Below are 14,151 nucleotides of genomic sequence, written 5' to 3'. Positions count from 1 at the left end.
TTCTGAGTAATTTCTACTTTAGTAAAGAATTACATATTATTCAGTACTACTGCAGTTGCTACATAATTCCAATAGATGGCAGCATAAGACCACAAATGACATTTCAGAAGATTAGATTAGTTTTCTCCCTGGATACACCACCACTCCCCCTCACAGGAAAACTCCTGTGAGCTTCTTTCTGTCCCTTTCCACACTGCTAACGCAAGAGGAAGGACTGAAAAAGCATTTAACAGATTACTGTGAAGTAATATAATGATGATTCATGTTTATTATTACCTGTTTTTATGCTCATGTTTTGAAATTATACTTCATTAATATAACGATTATCAATAAGTCTGAACATTAATTCAGTCACCTCTAGTTGAGAAAAACGTATTTTCCAGGTACATTCATTGTCAAATTCATCAACCAGCATCGAGCCACTCTGCCTTCTCTCTCTAGTAGTCAACTCAGCCCCGGTAAAAAGCTGGTGTCGTCACTCTGCCTTCTCTCTCTAGTAGTCAACTCAGCCCCGGTAAAAAGCTGGTGTCGTCACTCTGCCTTCTCTCTCTAGTAGTCAACTCAGCCCCGGTAAAAAGCTGGTGTCGTCACTCTGCCTTCTCTCTCTAGTAGTCAACTCAGCCCCGGTAAAAAGCTGGTGTCGTCACTCTGCCTTCTCTCTCTAGTAGTCAACTCAGCCCCGGTAAAAAGCTGGTGTCGTCGCTCTGCCTTCTCTCTCTAGTAGTCAACTCAGCCCCGGTAAAAAGCTGGCGTCATCGCTCTGCCTTCTCCAGGGGCATGTTGAGGTAAATTTACTAACCGGGAGGGTTGAATGATGTAATTTATTGGTGGGCTGGAAGACGCACTCTTGTCTTTTCTATTCTGAGGTTGTTTACTCGCAATATCAGATATTAAGATTACTTTTTATAATAAATGTATACTGAGGTTCAATACCTGCTCTAGTCACTATTAATTTGCTCTCCTAAAAGCAACACAGCCCTAAAACGAGATATATAGCTAACTAAAGTTATGTTAATGAGTGACCATTTTAGAAAATCATGGGACATATAGTCTGGGGTTGCATGCTATTTTATGTCAATCATATTGCTGCTTGTAGCCTATAACTGATGCTTCGTGGTCTTATGCTGCCATCTATTGGAAATATTTACCAATTAAAAGTTATTAATGCACATTCAGACGTTGGTGAGGCAGCTGAGAATAAAAAATAAAAAAAGGAATGTGTCCAGCCTACTTGAGGCGCCCCGAAAAAAATATTCAAAAGATTGGTCCTTGGATACAGAGGGGTTAAACACTAAAGTTACCATCCATCTAGTGAAGAGAGGAGAACCGGACAGAGGTAGCCAGCATCCGTCAACGAGAGAGGGAGGATAGGATAACTAGGATGCTGCTGGTAGAGTAGCTAGCTAGTTTACCTGCTGTACCGACTAGCTAGGATAACTAGGATGCTGCTGGTAGAGTAGCTAGCTAGCTTACCCAGCTGTACCGACTAGCTAGGATAACTAGGATGCTGCTGGTAGAGTAGCTAGCTAGCTTACCCAGCTGTACCGACTAGCTAGGATAACTAGGATGCTGCTGGTAGAGTAGCTAGCTAGCTTACCCAGCTGTACCGACTAGCTAGGATAACTAGGATGCTGCTGGTAGGGTAGCTAGCTAGCTAGCTTACCCAGCTGTACCGACTAGCTTGGATAACTAGGATGCTGCTGGTAGAGATGCTAGCTAGCTTACCTAGCTGTACCAACTAGCTTGGATAACTAGGATGCTGCTGGTAGAGTAGCTAGCTAGCTTACCCAGCTGTACCGACTAGCTAGGATAACTAGGATGCTGCTGGTAGAGTAGCTAGCTAGCTTACCTAGCTGTACCGACTAGCTAGGATAACTAGGATGCTGCTGGTATAGTAGCTAGCTAGCTTACCTAGCTGTACCGACAAGCTAGGATAACTAGGATGCTGCTGGTAGAGTAGCTAGCTAGCTTACCTAGCTGTACCGACTAGCTAGGATAACTAGGATGCTGCTGGTAGAGTAGCTAGCTAGCTTACATAGCTGTACCGACTAGCTAGGATAACTAGGATGCTGCTGGTAGAGTAGCTAGCTAGCTTACCTAGCTGTACCGACTAGCTAGGATAACTAGGATGCTGCTGGTAGAGTAGCTAGCTAGCTTACATAGCTGTACCGACTAGCTAGGATAACTAGGATGCTGCTGGTAGAGTAGCTAGCTAGCTTACCTAGCTGTACCGACTAGCTAGGATAACTAGGATGCTGCTGGTATAGTAGCTAGCTAGCTTACCTAGCAGTACTGACTAGCTAGGATAACTAGGATGCTGCTGGTATAGTAGCTAGCTAGCTTACCCAGCTGTTCCGACTAGCTAGGATAACTAGGATGCTGCTGGTAGAGTAGCTAGCTAGCTTACCCAGCTGTACCGACTAGCTAGGATAACTAGGATGCTGCTGGTAGGGTAGCTAGCTAGCTAGCTTACCCAGCTGTACCGACTAGCTTGGATAACTAGGATGCTGCTGGTAGAGATGCTAGCTAGCTTACCTAGCTGTACCAACTAGCTTGGATAACTAGGATGCTGCTGGTAGAGTAGCTAGCTAGCTTACCCAGCTGTACCGACTAGCTAGGATAACTAGGATGCTGCTGGTAGAGTAGCTAGCTAGCTTACCTAGCTGTACCGACTAGCTAGGATAACTAGGATGCTGCTGGTATAGTAGCTAGCTAGCTTACCTAGCTGTACCGACTAGCTAGGATAACTAGGATGCTGCTGGTAGAGTAGCTAGCTAGCTTACCTAGCTGTACCGACTAGCTAGGATAACTAGGATGCTGCTGGTAGAGTAGCTAGCTAGCTTACCTAGCTTTACCGACTAGCTTGGCTAGCTAGCAGGACGTTCGTCTGTCGTTTGTCTCGATGATGATGACGAATCCGGTGAACCACAAAATGAAACAAGGATAGAGAGTGAAAAGGATCTGGCTACACTCATCCTGTCCCTGACCGTAAAGCAAAAAGCTAATTGAACAATAAAGTTTGGCGTTTCAACACTGTAACAAACTCCATCGTTATTCCCCAAAATTTACCTTAGTCCACTCTGCGCGTAACCGGACAATATTCTTGGTGCCACACCGGACGTGGACTCGGACAGTTCCAGAACGCGGACTTGAGCAGTGCAACACAATCAACTAAGCCCAGTCTTTACAGTGGGTTACATTAGTAATATTCATTTTTATTATTATGTTAAACAAACGTTCCACTTTTTTATAACAATATTTTGAGATCTAGGCCCATATCCACAAAGCGTCTCAGAGTAGAGAAGTGGTCGTATAAGTGCTGAGAATAAAGACATTTGACACTTCGGGGAATAAATTAAAGCTATGCATGAAATCTCTAGTCCCACCTAGTCAGCAGATATTTAGAACACCTCGTGAGCTGTCCTAAGTAGTTAAGAGTTAACAGCAGGTGTCTTGATAATACTATAGAACAATGCAGTGAGTCAGTGGTTCCTGAGCCACATGTAAATGCTTTGTAGTAGTTAAAATAATGTTTTGATATTTGATATGATCAATCCATAAATAATATATGTCCTGTGCTTTTGGCAATGATTTATGTATAATACTTATGTATAACAAGTGATACCATGTATGTCTCCAAAGCATTTTGTCTTCATTTTGGCAGATTAATTTATGCTAATTTCCCAAGATTAACTCAGGTTTTCGCCCAGCGATTAAGGAGTTGGAGCTGTGGCAGGAGTTGGACCTGTGGCTGAAAGGTGGCTGGTTTGAATCCCGGGCCGGGCGCTGGTCTGCTGGGTTCATATCCTCTAAACATTCACCTTTCATTGATCAGAACTCTAGAGGTTCTTCTTCACTGAACCCAAAAATATATATAACTTTTAGTGGTTCCATATATTAAGGAAGTGATAGAAGCCTTTTTGGTTCTATAAGGAACCTTCTTTTCTAAGAGTGTAAAATAAACACGTTTTTCTTTTGATTATTTAATTATCCACATCATGTTATTTCAAGTTCTCCCTTGGGAGCACAACATCACATTGTTAAAAAATTATCCTAAATTTGGCATGGCTATAAATTGGGCAATTGAAGACATCTAGGGCGTAATCTGTGTTCGATGAAAATGAACATTGTATGCAACGTTGCAGGCAACATTATTGGCAAGGGACTTGATGCCTACTATGCCAAAGCTATTTAGAGTTGTTAAACGGGTGTGAAGAGTGTGTTGATATAACGGGAATATTGTCAAAATTCTTCTTGTAACAACGATCAGAATTGGTAAAGAAAATATGCATTCCATTATATTAGGCAATAATTAAGAGTAGGCAAAGTGGTCGTGTCATGTGAAAATTCTATCAAATGTGTTACATTGCAACGAGTACAGTCAGGGTGCCGTGGAGCCCCTGCAGTACCTCCACAGACCCCGGATTGAGAACCCCTGCAGTACCTCCACAGACCCCGGATTGAGAACCCCTGATTTAGCAGATGCTCTTATCCAGAGAGATTTACAGTAACTGCATTCATCTTAAGATAGCTATTTATTTTGGAAATAAAGTTAATAAATTCTTCATAAAATTGTCATCTTACCTCTTAGCTTTGGTGTCATGTCCCCCAGAGAGATGCATTTTAGAGGCAGGGCCCCCTCCTCTCTCTCCCCAGAGAGACTCATTTTAGAGCACTGACCCCTAAACAGAGATCCAACATGTTGATTGTGGTCAACACAGGGACAACTAAACAGAGATCCAGCATGTTGGTTGTGGTTAACACAGTGACAACTAAACAGAGATCCAGCATGTTGGTTGTGGTTAACACAGTGACAACTAAACAGAGATCCAGCATGTTGGTTGTGGTCAACACAGTGACAACTAAACAGAGATCCAGCATGTTGGTTGTGGTTAACACAGTGACAACTAAACAGAGATCCAGCATGTTGGTTGTGGTTAACACAGTAACAACTAAACAGAGATCCAGCATGTTGGTTGTGGTTAACACAGTGACAACTAAACAGAGATCCAGCATGTTGGTTGTGGTTAACACAGTAACAACTAAACAGAGATCCAGCATGTTGGTTGTGGTTAACACAGTGACAACTAAACAGAGATCCAGCATGTTGGTTGTGGTTAACACAGTGACAACTAAACAGAGATCCAGCATGTTGGTTGTGGTTAACACAGTGACTAATTCTTGAATGTCAATTGTTCTCATTCATTCATTATCTCTTTGAGAAATATATTTTTAACAACTTTCTCTTTTACTTCTCTACATTCATGAAGAAAATGATGTACTTTTTACTCCATACATTTTCCCTGACACCCAAAAGTACTCGTTACATGTTGAATGCTTAGCAGGACAGAAAACGGTCCAATTTGAACACTTATCAAGAGAACATCCCTACTGCCTCTGATCTGGAGGACTCACTAAACAGAGAACATCCCTGGTCATCCCTACTGCCTCTGATCTGGAGGACTCACTAAACAGAGAACATCCCTGGTCATTACTGCCTCTGACCTGGAGGACTCACTAAACTCAAATGCTTCATTTTTAAATGATGTCTGAGTGTTGGAGTGTGACCCTGGCTATCCGTAAATTAAAATAACAAGAAAATTGTGCCGTCTGGTTTGCTTAATAAAATGAATTTTAAATGATCACTACTTTACTTTTACTTTTGATGCTTAAGTATATTTTAGCAATTACATTTACTTTTGATACTTAATTATATTTTAAACCAAATACTTTTAGACTTCTACTGAAGAAGTATTTTACTGGGTGACTTTCACTTTTAATTGAGTCATTTTCTATTAAGGTATCTTTACTTTTACTCAAGTATGAGAATTGAGTACTTTTTCCACCACTGTTCTAATATTCTAGAGACATATGAGCCACAGTGTCAACAGACATTTTGTAACTGCGCAGGCTACAAAGTTACTTTCAATTTCATATAAGGAAATAAAGCAACGGTCACTGGGTGAATTCGTTTTGCATTGCCCGGCTCCCCCGGGTGCGCAGAGTTTACGCATTTTAGACCATTCCATTGTTCCTTAAAATAAAACTCCACTCACCTGTAGCACCGGGCCATGCAAAACTAACTTCCCACTGTCGCAGGGCACTGAGACACAGAGTTCTAAACCCAGAGGCATTTACAACAGTAACCAGAGGTAACAGTCAGTTGCATGCGACAGCAGCAAATCATGACATTGTACCGAATCTTGCTTCAGTTTTTTATTATAGTCCTTCTTATGTTATTTTTGCTAAACATATAATTTACTCGTAACCAAGTTTAGCTGTGTTTTTTCCTCCAAAATATGAATTACTGTAGGACTTTAATAATTGGAAACAGGCCTACAAACCCAAAAGGTTTTAATGATGCCTTAAATCTATCTTCAAATATATATTTGATGATTAGTTGAATCAGGTGTGTAAGTGCTGGTCAGAACAAAAGGATTGAGAAACCCTGAGATAAACATAAAACCATATAATGTAAAAAGCTCCTCCACCATCTTTACCAGACGTTTTACTGATAACATGTAGACCACTGATTAGTTTCCACTTTGAAAACTGCTGTCTGTCAGCAACTCAGCTCAAGTAGCAGTTCTACTAACTAGTAATATCTCATTCCTAGTATTCATTCTCTTACTCTGTCCTTTAGAATAGATTATTGTTCAGAAATACTTACTTATTTGTCAGTAATCTCCATATAGCGTCTTCTGCTCTGTCGTCTCAAAATGGATCCTGAACAAAAGAACAACTTTACTTTCTGTTTCACTCAGCCGTCTCCCCACCCTGAAAATAAAGTGTTTTATTGGTATCTTCCACTAGATGGCAGTAAACACCAGCTGTAACTACACTTTACAACAGCATTCCTTAATCATAAAGGCAGTGTCTCAAAGGAGGAGTGCTGAATCAGGATCAGGTCCCCCTCTCCATGTAATCTGATTCATTATGATCTAGGATCAGGTCCCACCTCTCCATGTAATCTGATTCATTGTGATCTAGGATCAGGTCCTCCTCTCCATGTAACCTGATTCATTATGATCTAGGATCAGGTCCCCCCCTCTCCATGTAATCTGATTCATTATGATCTAGGATCAGGTCCCTCCTCTCCATGTAATCTGATTCATTATGATCTAGGATCAGGTCCTCCTCTCCATGTAATCTGATTCATTATGATCTAGGATCAGGTCCTCCTCTCCATGTAATCTGATTCATTATGATCTAGGATCAGGTCCTCCTCTCCATGTAATCTGATTCATTATGATCTAGGATCAGGTCCCCCTCTCCATGTAATCTGATTCATTATGATCTAGGATCAGGTCCCCCTCTCCATGTAATCTGATTCATTATGATCTAGGATCAGGTCCCCCTCTCCATGTAATCTGATTCATTATGATCTAGGATCATGTCACCCCTCTCCATGTAATCTGATTCATTATGATCTAGGATCAGGTCCCCCCTCTCCATGTAATCTGATTCATTATGATCTAGGATCATGTCACCCCTCTCCATGTAATCTGATTCATTATGATCTAGGATCAGGTCCCCCCTCTCCATGTAATCTGATTCATTATGATCTAGGATCAGGTCCCCCCTCTCCATGTAATCTGATTCATTATGATCTAGGATCAGGTCCCCCTCTCCATGTAATCTGATTCATTATGATCTAGGATCAGGTCCCCCCTTTCCATGTAATCTGATTCATTATGATCTAGGATCAGGTCCCCCCCCTCTCCATGTAATCTGATTCATTGTGATCTAGGATCAGGTCCCTCCTCTCCATGTAATCTGATTCATTATGATCTAGGATCAGGTCCTCCTCTCTCCATGTAATCTGATTCATTATGATCTAGGATCAGGTCCCCTCCTCTCCATGTAATCTGATTCATTATGATCTAGGATCAGGTCCCCCTCTCCATGTAATCTGATTCATTATAATCTAGGATCAGGTCCTCCTCTCTATGTAATCTGATTCATTATGATATAGGATCAGGTCCTCCTCTCCATATAATCTGATTCATTATGATCTAGGATCAGGCCCCTCCTCTCCATGTAATCTGATTCATTATGATCTAGGATCAGGTCCCCCCTCTCCATGTAACCTGATTCATTATGATCTAGGATCAGGTCCTCCTATCCATGTAATCTGATTCATTATGATCTAGGATCAGGTCAGCGGGCCTGCTAGTGATAGTGGTGGAGTCAGCACCTCCACACGTGGAGATGTATCCACTCAGTCCAGTAGACCTGCTAGTGATAGTGGTGGAGCCAGTACCTCCACACATGGAGATGTATCCACTCAGTCCAGTAGGCCTGCTAGTGATAGTGGTGGAGATGTATCCACTCAGTCCAGTAGACCTGCTAGTGATAGTGGTGGAGATGTATCCACTCAGTCCAGTAGACCTGCTAGTGATAGTGGTGGAGATGTATCCACTCAGTCCAGTAGACCTGCTAGTGATAGTGGTGGAGATGTATCCACTCAGTCCAGTAGACCTGCTAGTGATAGTGGTGGAGATGTATCCACTCAGTCCAGTAGACCTGCTAGTGATAGTGGTGGGGATGTAACCACTCAGTCCAGTAGACCTGCTAGTGATAGTGGTGGGGATGTATCCACTCAGTCCAGTAGACCTGTTAATGATAGTGGTGGAGATGTGTCCAGTCAGTCCAGTAGACCTGCTAGTGATAGTGGTGGAGCCAGTACCTCCACACATGGAGATGTATCCACTCAGTCCAGTAGACCTGCTAGTGATAGTGGTGGAGATGTGTCCAGTCAGTCCAGTAGACCTGCTAGTGATAGTGGTGGAGCCAGTACCTCCACACATGGACATGTATCCACTCAGTCCAGTAGGCCTGCTAGTGATAGTGGTGGAGATGTATCCACTCAGTCCAGTAGACCTGCTAGTGATAGTGGTGGAGCCAGTACCTCCACACGTGGAGATGTATCCACTCAGTCCAGTAGGCCTGCTAGTGATAGTGGTGGAGATGTATCCACTCAGTCCAGTAGACCTGCTAGTGATAGTGGTGGAGCCAGTACCTCCACACATGGAGATGTATCCACTCAGTCCAGTAGGCCTGCTAGTGATAGTGGTGGAGATGTATCCACTCAGTCCAGTAGACCTGCTAGTGATAGTGGTGGAGATGTATCCACTCAGTCCAGTAGACCTGCTAGTGATAGTGGTGGAGATGTATCCACTCAGTCCAGTAGACCTGCTAGTGATAGTGGTGGAGATGTATCCACTCAGTCCAGTAGACCTGCTAGTGATAGTGGTGGAGATGTATCCACTCAGTCCAGTAGACCTGCTAGTGATAGTGGTGGGGATGTAACCACTCAGTCCAGTAGACCTGCTAGTGATAGTGGTGGGGATGTATCCACTCAGTCCAGTAGACCTGCTAGTGATAGTGGTGGAGCCAGTACCTCCACACATGGAGATGTATCCACTCAGTCCAGTAGACCTGTTAATGATAGTGGTGGAGATGTGTCCAGTCAGTCCAGTAGACCTGCTAGTGATAGTGGTGGAGCCAGTACCTCCACACATGGAGATGTATCCACTCAGTCCAGTAGACCTGCTAGTGATAGTGGTGGAGATGTGTCCAGTCAGTCCAGTAGACCTGCTAGTGATAGTGGTGGAGCCAGTACCTCCACACATGGACATGTATCCACTCAGTCCAGTAGGCCTGCTAGTGATAGTGGTGGAGATGTATCCACTCAGTCCAGTAGACCTGCTAGTGATAGTGGTGGAGCCAGTACCTCCACACGTGGAGATGTATCCACTCAGTCCAGTAGGCCTGCTAGTGATAGTGGTGGAGATGTATCCACTCAGTCCAGTAGACCTGCTAGTGATAGTGGTGGAGCCAGTACCTCCACACATGGAGATGTATCCACTCAGTCCAGTAGGCCTGCTAGTGATAGTGGTGGATATGTATCCACTCAGTCCAGTAGACCTGCTAGTGATAGTGGTGGAGATGTATCCACTCAGTCCAGTAGACCTGCTAGTGATAGTGGTGGAGATGTATCCACTCAGTCCAGTAGACCTGCTAGTGATAGTGGTGGAGATGTATCCACTCAGTCCAGTAGACCTGCTAGTGATAGTGGTGGGGATGTATCCACTCAGTCCAGTAGACCTGCTAGTGATAGTGGTGGGGATGTATCCACTCAGTCCAGTAGACCTGCTAGTGATAGTGGTGGAGATGTATCCACTCAGTCCAGTAGACCTGCTAGTGATAGTGGTGGAGATGTATCCACTCAGTCCAGTAGACCTGCTAGTGATAGTGGTGGAGATGTGTCCAGTCAGTCCAGTAGACCTGCTCGTGATAGTGGTGGAGATGTGTCCAGTCAGTCCAGTAGACCTGCTAGTGATAGTGGTGGAGATGTGTCCAGTCAGTCCAGTAGACCTGCTAGTGATAGTGGTGGAGATGTATCCACTCAGTCCAGTTGGCCTGCTAGTGATAGTGGTGGAGATGTATCCACTCAGTCCAGTAGGCCTGCTAGTGATAGTGGTGGAGATGTATCCACTCAGTCCAGTAGGCCTGCTAGTGATAGTGGTGGAGATGTATCCACTCAGTCCAGTAGACCTGCTAGTGATAGTGGTGGAGATGTATCCACTCAGTCCAGTAGACCTGCTAGTGATAGTGGTGGAGATGTATCCACTCAGTCCAGTAGACCTGCTAGTGATAGTGGTGGAGATGTATCCACTCAGTCCAGTAGACCTGCTAGTGATAGTGGTGGAGATGTATCCACTCAGTCCAGTAGACCTGCTAGTGATAGTGGTGGAGATGTATCCACTCAGTCCAGTAGACCTGCTAGTGATAGTGGTGGAGATGTATCCACTCAGTCCAGTAGACCTGCTAGTGATAGTGGTGGAGATGTATCCACTCTGTCCAGTAGACCTACTCCATGACCCACAGCAACGCAGTCTTCTATGGACCAGTTTATTCCAAAGTCTATGTCTTTAGCAAAACAAGGCCACATTGATATTGCATTGGCTAAAATGATTGCCACCGATTTCCAGCCATTTTAGATTGTGGAGGTTTTAGAAATTATAGCAATAATGTAAATCCAATGTACACAATTCCAAGCAGGAAAACCCTTTCAAAATCACTTTTCCACAAATGTACGAGAGCACACAGGCTTCAGTGTGGAAAAGAGTCTAAAAAGCTACTGCAGTTTTCCTTACCACTGACTGCTGGACATCAAGGGTAACCACTTCTTCTTACATGTCGGGTACATGTCACTTCATTGAAGATTTTTTCGATGTCTAGCTGTCTTCTGGACTGCTTTGAGTTCAGCGACAGACACACCCAGAGAACTTGGCAGAGGAACTGTTGAGAGTGGCCAGAGAAGGACAAGTAGATGGAAAAGTGGTCTGTTGTGTTAGCGACAATGCAGCTAACATAACCAAAGCCATGAAAATGTTTAATAAATTGACCCATCATCCATGTCTTGCCCACACAATCAACCTGATTGTAAGAGATGCTCTGAAGGTGATGAAGCCTACTGTGGACAAAGTGAAAGCAGCTGTGGAATACTTCCACAGGAGCACAGTAGGTGCTGAAAAACTAAAGTCTACACAACGCCAGATGGGGATGCATGAGCTGAGGCCTAAACAAGACTGCACTACAAGGTGGAATTCAACATTTTATATGTTGAAGCGGTTTCTTGAGTCAAAGGATGCCATCATCTCTACCCTGGGCATTGTCAATGCACCTGTTGATGCTCTGACCCAAGAGGAATGGGAGGTGGTGGAGGAGGTGTGCAGTCCTGGAGCAGGTCACTGTGGAGATCAGTGGAGTGAGGTACAGTAAGCAGTTATTACTGCATCATTATTTAATCCAGTATTATATATGTATATGAGCAGTAGATGAGAATGTAGTATCAGTAGACTAAACATGAAGCTGAACTAATAAGTTACTGTTCTCTCTTTTCAGCTATGTGACCACCTCAACAATGATACTCCTGTGTAAGGGTCTGCAGCGAATCACAGCCAGACGCCAGAGAGAAGCAAATTTAATGTGACCGAGTTGATGGACACCATATGTTCATCAATGGACAGAAAGTTCCACAGAATGGAATATAATCACGTGCTATCAGAAACGCTGCACTTGACCCCAGGTTTAAGAAGTTAGCCTTCAGTGATGCCATAGCGATTGATGAGGCTCTTCAAAGAATAACCTCCGCAGCAGGGAGGGACAGCCCCAGCAGTCAGCTGGCTCAGGCACCAGGGCATCAGGAAGAAGAGGGATCAGATGGAGCAGAAGCACCAGCAGTAGTGTCACAAACGTCTGCTGTTTGGATGCTGTTTGACGAGAGAGCAACTGGGTATGCAGCACGAAGGAATCCCTCAGCAGATGCCATAATGGAGGTCCGATCCTATTTGGTGGAGCCCCTCCTCCAAAGATCTGCAGATCCTCTGAGCTGGTGGAAGAACAAGGCCTCTGTCTACCCACGGCTTACTAAAGTCATGACAGGGAGACTCTGCATAGTGGCCTCATCCGTTCCCTCTGAGAGGGTCTTCTCGAAAACAGGACAAATAATTACTGAGAGAAGAAACCGCATCAGCCCCTCGAAAGTGAGGCAGCTTGCATTTCTGAATGCAAATCTCTCATAAAAGCAAAATCTGGTCAGCATTGCTGTGTGCTGCTGGTTATAACATGGTAATAAAGAAGAGAGAGAAAAGAGGGACCAGTTTAATGTTTTGGGATGCTGCAGTTTTGCACATTGTTATTTATTTTTCTTTGATATGGTTAAATATTCTATTATTATGTTGTTCAGGTTGTATTCATTTTCAATGGTTAGATTTATATGCACTTTGTTTATATACATTAAAAAGTTATACTTTAAATGCACATGTGTAATAGCATCCTTATGTTTTACATTTATTTCAAATTGTGGGATGCTGCAGTTTGGCAAATTGTTATTTATTTTTCTTTGATATGATGCAATATTCTATTATGTTGTTCAGGTTGTATTTATTTTGAATGGTTAGATTTATATGCACTTTGTTTATATACATTAAAAGTTATACTTTAAATGCAAATGTTTAAGAGCATTCTTTTTCATAACAAACAAAATGCATTTTTAAATACATTGTGGTTAAGGTAGAGTATGATTTCATTTAATAATTTAATTAGAATTGTTTTAACACCAATCATAGTCAAACACGTCACCACCCATTTATATAACAATAGTTATATAACAACAGTATCCAGCGGGTGGGGCTAACAGTCAGTTGCATGTGACAGCAGTAACTCATGACATTGTACTGAATCATGCTTCAGTTTTTATATTATAGTCCTTCTTCAAGACATCTCTTTTACATTATTTTAGATAAACATATAATTTACTAGAAACCAGGTTTAGCTGTGTTTTTTCATCAAATATGAATTCTAGTAGGCCTTTAATAATTGTAAACAGGCCTTCAAACCCAAAAGGTTTTCATTTGAGAATGTTCATTTGTATGCCTCAAATATGAAACTGTTTTAAAATATTTAATGATTAGTTGAATCAGGTGTGTAAGTGCTGGTCAGAACAAAAGGATTGAGAAACCCTGAGATAAACATAAAACCATATAATGTAAAAGCTCCTCCACCATCTTTACCAGACGTTTTACTGATAACATGTAGACCTACTGATTAGTTTCCACTTTGAAAACTGCTGTCTGTCAGCAACTAAGCTCATATAACAGTTCTACTAACTACTACTAGTACTATATCTTACTCTGTCCTTTAGAATGTATTACTGTTCAGAAATACTGAGAAATACTCACTTTATTTGTCAGTAATCTCCATATAGCGTCTTCTGCTCTGTCGTCTCAAAATGGATTCTGTACAAAAGAACAACTTAACTTTCTGTTTCAATCAGCCGCCTCCCCACCCTGAAAATAAAGTGTTTTATTGGTATCTTCCACTAGATGGCAGTAAACACCTGCTGTAACTAGATTTAACAACTATGTGTTTGGTTTCATAAAGGCAGTGTCCCAGAGGAGGAGTGCTGATATGGTATCAGGTCCTCCTCTCCATGTACTCTGATTCATTATGATCTAAGATCAGGTCCCTCCTCTCCATGTAATCTGATTCATTATGATCTAGGATCAGGTCCCCCCTCTCCATGTAATCTGATTCATTATGATTGTTTTGTCTCATGTCTCTTTATATTCATATAGCCTG

General features: G+C 42.7%; 1 protein-coding gene and 1 long non-coding RNA gene across 2 annotated transcripts in view; one reads left to right on the top strand and one right to left on the bottom strand.

Moving 5' to 3' along the window:
- Window positions 1-14,151, top strand: part of LOC123741878 (zinc finger protein 184-like) — a gene marked incomplete at both ends in the record, with an annotated part of 464,177 nt that overhangs the window by 276,507 nt on the left and 173,519 nt on the right. The gene's annotated exons all lie outside the window — the stretch shown is intronic.
- On the bottom strand, window positions 3,250-13,973 carry LOC123741819 (uncharacterized). The gene is made up of 4 exons (XR_006769369.1): window positions 13,752-13,973; window positions 6,671-6,726; window positions 4,585-4,682; window positions 3,250-3,786 (listed from the first exon to the last, which is right to left on the bottom strand). It is a non-coding gene; the product is annotated as an uncharacterized lncRNA (long non-coding RNA).

This window comes from Salmo salar, chromosome ssa03 (genome assembly GCF_905237065.1).
Source record: "Salmo salar chromosome ssa03, Ssal_v3.1, whole genome shotgun sequence".
NCBI classification, from domain to species: Eukaryota; Metazoa; Chordata; class Actinopteri; order Salmoniformes; family Salmonidae; genus Salmo; species Salmo salar.
This window is presented reverse-complemented; position numbering and strand designations above follow the sequence as displayed.